Source organism: Tenrec ecaudatus, chromosome 17 (genome assembly GCF_050624435.1).
Source record: "Tenrec ecaudatus isolate mTenEca1 chromosome 17, mTenEca1.hap1, whole genome shotgun sequence".
Taxonomy (NCBI): domain Eukaryota; kingdom Metazoa; phylum Chordata; class Mammalia; order Afrosoricida; family Tenrecidae; genus Tenrec; species Tenrec ecaudatus.
In genome coordinates, this window is record NC_134546.1 from 70,188,608 (window position 1) to 70,194,815 (window position 6,208).

The 6,208-nt window shown below is 43.0% G+C and overlaps 1 non-coding gene across 1 annotated transcript; it reads right to left on the reverse strand.

Moving 5' to 3' along the window:
• Positions 1–5,258: 5,258 nt before the first annotated feature.
• LOC142431279 (U2 spliceosomal RNA) lies at positions 5,259–5,449 on the reverse strand. Its single transcript, XR_012780808.1, has one exon. It is a non-coding gene; the product is annotated as a U2 spliceosomal RNA (small nuclear RNA).
• Between the last annotated feature and the right edge of the window lie 759 nt (positions 5,450–6,208).

Genomic DNA, 6,208 nt, shown 5'->3' on the forward strand with positions numbered 1-6,208 from the left:
GCCTATCGGCCTCAAAGTTCAGGTCAAGTGGAGAGAATGACTGGAACCTTAACGAAAGTATTCGCTACATTATGCACAGAAACTGGCGAAAACTGCGTAAGACTTTTGCCTTTTGCTTTAATGCTAATCCATTGCACCCCTTACCTTAAAAACCTTGCGCCTTATAAAATTATATATGGTAGACCCCCCTCCTTTCCTACCTAGGGTTGGAATGGAGCAGTTGGCTCACCTCACTAATATTGAACCTTTAAAGTCTATACAGGCTGTGCAGGGAGTCCGCAACACTAACAACGTCTTGTTGCACCGCCTCCACCATCCAGACACCGCAGGAGATCCCGGATCGGAGCAGTCGCATGGATCGGGACCCTTCCATGACCTAACCCCAGGCGACTGGGCCTGTGTCAAGCGGCACAAGACCCCTGCACTAGAGCCAAGGTGGACTGGGCCATAGCAGGTAATCCTTACCACTGTGACCATGGTAAAGGTTGCAGGCAAGTTGCCATAGATCCAGTACACCCAAGTGAAGATAAACATTGTGGGGCATGTTCCCAAGGAATGGACCATACAGAAAACAGACAACCCACCCACGGTAAAGCTGTGAAAGCTGCCCTAATTGAACGAATCCTGCTGTGTAGTATCAGGGTCAATGCCAACCGCCATTGACCACAACCGTACATCTGGACTCTGAGAGACTTTACTACTGGCACTATCACAAACACCAGCACCTCCACTGTGCTTTCCCCCACCTTTGAATTTGATTTGTGTACACCATTTAAGCAAAAGATAGCAATTAACTCCATTTCACATTATGGTTATGACAGGGGTGGGGGGGCTGTCTTTTAAAAGTTTATGGGGTAGGGAGGCAGGGATAGAATGGTCGCTGTAAACAGATATATATGCGTACCCAGCCGATGGTGGCCCTTCATGCCAGCCTAACACTGAGTTTTATTGTGCCAAGAGGGGATGTGAAATTATGGTGGCTGGCAACAACCTGGCTACTTCTTCCCATTTTTGGAGAAAAGGACATTATCACTGGTCTGTATGCCATGTAGGGGCTCGCAAGTCCATAAAGTGACAGGTTAAAAACCACCAATCACCAGAATGGGTAACTGGAAAAACCTGGGGAGTTAGATTATATGTCAGTGGACCAGATCCTGGTGTTATAGTTATGATTCAAAAGTGGCTTGCTCCTACAAAACCTGCCCAGCCTATTGGACCCAACAAGGTTCTAAATCCTCCTGTAAAACCCAGGCCCGCATCCCTGCCTCATGTTACCAGGACTTATAACTCCGAAGTAACCTCCACACATAGCCCAGAGCCTGAGGTAGCCAAAATAACCCCCCAACACCCCTGTGGTACTAGAAGTTAAAACTCTAGAAACCTTTTTGGCTTTTATAAATGCTACTAACCCAAACTTCACCAGCGATGGTTGGCTATGTCTTAACCCGGCACCACCCTACTTTGTAGGAATTGGATCTAATGATACCTCCTCAGTAGCCAACATCACACTGTCCTATGATAATAACAGTGTGTGCAGGTGGAAGGAAGCTCGGGAAATGTCCACCTTAACTCTGGAAGAGTTACAAGGGAAAGGACACTATTACCAAACCAGCTGGAAACCCCAACGGTATAGTCGGTATTGGGCCAGTGTTTCTGTTACACCCAGTTCCAAGGAACCCTTTCTGTTAGTAGCCCCACCAGGAATGTGGTTTGCTTGTTCTACTGGAATCACTCCCTGCCTGTTCTCTACAACCTACTCGCCTCTAACCATTCTGGACTTTGTATATTGGTTCATATTTTACCCCAAGTGTTTCTGTATTCAGGGGAAACCGGGTGGCAGCATTTTAACACTTATTCCAGAGTCAAAAGAGCCCCCCATATTGGTTCCTTTACTTGTTGGACTAGGTGTAGCCAGGTCAGCAACAGTAGGAATGGTGGACTTACTACAAGGAAATGAAAATTATAAAATTTTAAGTCAGCGAACTGATAATGATTTACTGGATTTAAAGAAGTCTTTCAGTTATCTAGAAAAATCCCTCAATTCCCTTGCTAAAGTAGTATTACAAAACAGGCGAGGATTAAACATTTTATTTCTTAAGCAAGGCAGCCTTTGTATGGCTATGGGTGAAACTTGCTGCTTTTATGCCAACCATTCAGGAATAATCAAAATACCTTAGCTTTAGTCAGAAAAAGATTAAGCAAGCGAGAAGAAAACAGAAAAAGCCATGAAAGTTGGTTCCAGCAAATGTTTAGCTTGTTCTCCATGACTCACCACCCTAATCTCCAGCCTAGCAGCCCCTCTGCTTTTGCTTTTAATAGGACTAACTTGTGGCTCACTAATCATCAATAAATTAGTGCAGTTTGTACAAGACCGAGTGCAATCTGTCAAGTTGTTGGTACTAAGTAAATCGTATGACAGGCTAGGCCAAAGTGAGCCCTTTCCACAGCCCTATGACCGCTTGCACCTGGAAGATTCACAGATGGAATAACCACAGGGAGGAATGTGATAGTTAGCATAAGTGGAACCATCTTGTAGCAGTCTCCATTTTGTGTCAAGCTATGGAAATTCCCCTGAGGTTAAGGTCAAGCAAACATTTGCCAGAAAAAGCAGCTGCAAGATAAGGCCACACATCTATCTCAAAGGAAAAACGACGTTTCAAAATGTCAAGGCTAACTGCAGTCTGCTTCTGTTCTTGCATATTCGCACAGCTGAAAAGGCCCCATTGTTTACACCCCCCCTATAAAAACCCAAGTCTGTGAGCGAAGGAGACCAGCCATTCTCCCTCTCTTCAGGGAGCTGGTCCCTGCACAGGTTTTTTCTCTTTTCGGTCCCCCTTAAATAAACTGTTTAGCTTCTTACCAGAGACTGAGTTGTTCTTGTCCGGTTCATGTAAAACACCTTGACTTCCACTAATGATGTCCTTCATCGGGTGCCTTCTATTTGTGTCTTTGTATTCTCTTTGTCTCTATTATGACTTAATAAATGTGCTCCTTAAATTATATTTGAGATTGGAGTCCCTTTTGCAGTTTGTAACAGAGCACAAGCTAATTTCTGGTGGCAGAAATGGGTGAGGAGGCACACACAGGGCAGATCTGTTCTGGAGACCCATTTTCAGTATAGTTTAAAGGGAACACTTGTTAACTCTTAAGAAACACAGACAGCACAAAGACACGAACTCATCATCTGGATGAGGGAAGCCACCTACAAGTGGAAATGGCTTCCCAGGTTCACAATTGAGATGTGAGCTAAAGAGGGTGTGGGGGAGGGGCAAGGCAAAGGAAATGGTCATAAAAGCATGATTGGTGGCCAATCAATACATTAAAATGACAGACACTTGTTTGATACTGACCCAGGGCCTCTGAGACCCCTGTACAGTCTCGTTTGGTTACCTCCATCAAGGACCCACAGACTTGGAAGCTTATAAGCAAGACCGCCCCTCCCCAGATGCCTGGAGAGAGGTGAAGGTAATCCTCACTCCAAAGCCCTCTGCCTGAGGGCCATGTTACCTACCACCTTGCTTCCTAGACATAAAGCACTCAGTGGAAGCTTACTCTGTGTGGGGCTCTGCAATCTATGTGAGGACTAAATCTATTCGGGGATCTGGGCCCGTCACTGCTACTGTGCCCTTTTGCAAAGCAAGGTGCTGAGAAGTTAAGCTCTAATACAGACCTCTGTCATCAGGGGAGTGGCCTGATGACTGCAAGGCTGGCCTCTCCTTGCAGGAAAGGCCACTCTGGGTCCCCTGCTCTCCTGCCCGATAATTGACAAGGAGGGAAGGAGCCCCAGGCAAGAACCCACCCTCAATCAGGCCTTTCTGGCATGAGGTGTGAGGGTGAAGGAGGGGCTCTGGGCAGGAAAAGGGGACCGGCATAGTCCCAAGACCTAAGGCAAAGAGACTTGTAACCAGCTCAGAAAGGATTTAACTGGAAATATCCCAGGGGGTCGTGGTGACCTGGAACGCAGGAAGACAGGATGCAGGAATAGTAATATCCGTGGGGATCAGGGCACAGCTGGAGATGCAGGATCTGTAGGGGACTCCGAGCCTGGGTTGAGCATAGAAACAGAGACTCACTTACCCTCGGAGGACGCTCAGGCTGCACCTTCTCAGTCAGAGGAAGTGAGTTCTGCAGGAAATTGTGTCACCTGGGTAAGGGTTGGGTGTTTCCCAAGGGGCGGGGTATGGAGGAAATGAGGGCCTCCTGGAGGTAGGGGCCTGGAAGTGAAGCTCAAAGCCTGGAGTGGCAACCATTCCGTTCTTAGTATCTTCTTAGTCTGCACTTTCTGCTAAAAGCTCTTCACTCTGGGTGACCCGGCTTGCATTTGAAACACCTTACATTTGAATCACAATAACACACAAGCCTGGAGAGAAAGACAACCTGACAGAAAAGTGGTGGGTGGAGGGCTTGCTTCCCAACTTCTTAGACTTTTGTTAATTAGCAATTCAGGAAAAGTACATCATATTAAAACAAAAAAAAATTGAATGGGCTAAGGCTTTCCTTTAAGAACAGTTCTAAGTAGACAGAGGTAATAAAGTGAGCACAAACCTGATAAAAATGGACCTTGTCTTAGTGACAATAGAACACATCACTGAGTGATTGAAATTAGCAATTCAGAGAGAAAGAACACCTCATTAAATTAGCTGAGGAGGTTTCTGATCTATTTCATTGTTTCACTTATAATCACATGGGTTGTCTTTTTTCTTTATCTGAATTCATCTAATGTCCCATTCAATACCTTATGTACATTGGTCTATCCTTGATAGTCAATGATCCACAAGATTTTTACCTTCCCAATCTTTAGTGTGGCCAGGATTGTTTATCATTGCTATTGAAACAGCAAGTGAAAAAGCAGAATTTGGACTCACAATGAAAAGTGGTCAGTGATCATCAGGCAACCACGGAAAAACATGACTTAGAAGACTTTTGACAGAGGACAATTTCTATTGGACACTGAGATAGAATGAATTTCTCTGCCATGGGAATGTGTTCCTTATCAACTCTGGAAGAAAGCATATTGCAATTTAAAAACCAGCAACAACAGTTTCTTCCCTCTTTTCTCTTGTCCCAAGTCTTAGTCTGCTTCTTATCTTATGTCTATTTGTCTAAGCGTTTTACTATGCTGCTCTCAGTTTCCGGCATAATTGATAAAGTGACCTATGGGGAAGGTCGGTGGGGGGTGGGGGAGGTTCTTGGGTTCTTGAATAAAAATTTGGTCTATATGGAGCAACAAAAATTTTCTTTCTTTCTTTCTTTTTTTTTTTTGGTGCACCATTCCTGGAAGCACTGCAATACCAGGTTGATGCGTGGAGGGGACGGAGCAAGCTCCTATTCCAACTCCCTGCTCCAAAAATCCATTTAATATATTGTACTCGGATAGAGAACGTATCAGATATTAAACTGATAAGAAAAGGTACTACACTTGATCTTAGCCAAAAGGCCGAGAAGTGGTCATAGAATGCAAAAGCAGTATTGTAATATATTTTTTCAAATTTCAACATAAGTACAGTAAACAAATATAACACATTAAAATTATGTATAGTATTATTTTTTCTTGGGCATATTTCTCTTTTGATTGAAGTTTTTGAGTAGATTGCTGTCGTTGTTTAAAAGGTAATGAAATTTATCCCAAGAATTTGTAAAATTATTTCACACATGAAATTGCTTTCAAAGTCTCAACATTTAATTGTGATTTTTCTGATGTCCACACTTTATTTAACATAGAAAAAACACATTCAGTCGCAGCATTAGTTTCTGGTAAGGACAGCAGGAATTCCACAATTTTTAGTGCATTATTGTATGGAACATGTTTTGTTTCAAAATGATGAAATATTTCTAACCATTTGTTCTCTATTGTGAGTTTTGCTGATGCCCAAGGTTTAACCTTTTCCTTATCAATATATTTTAATAATAATACCTCGTTAAAAAGATCGTTTTCAGAAATAATACTATATGGGAAATTTTGAGTAATATGATCGAATGATTTTTGCACATAATTCCATTTAAGTTCTTGTTTTAATGAAACCCAATGAAAATGTTCAATATCAATATAATGTACTGTCCACTCTTCTAAATAATCTATGCAGTTACTATAGAACTTTTCAGCGTGATTCATGATATATGCACGATTTATTGCACCGTGCTCTTCTAGCTGGCTTATACTATTATGGATTGTTAATGGAAGAAAAATATTCTCTAACTGCTCTTGCCA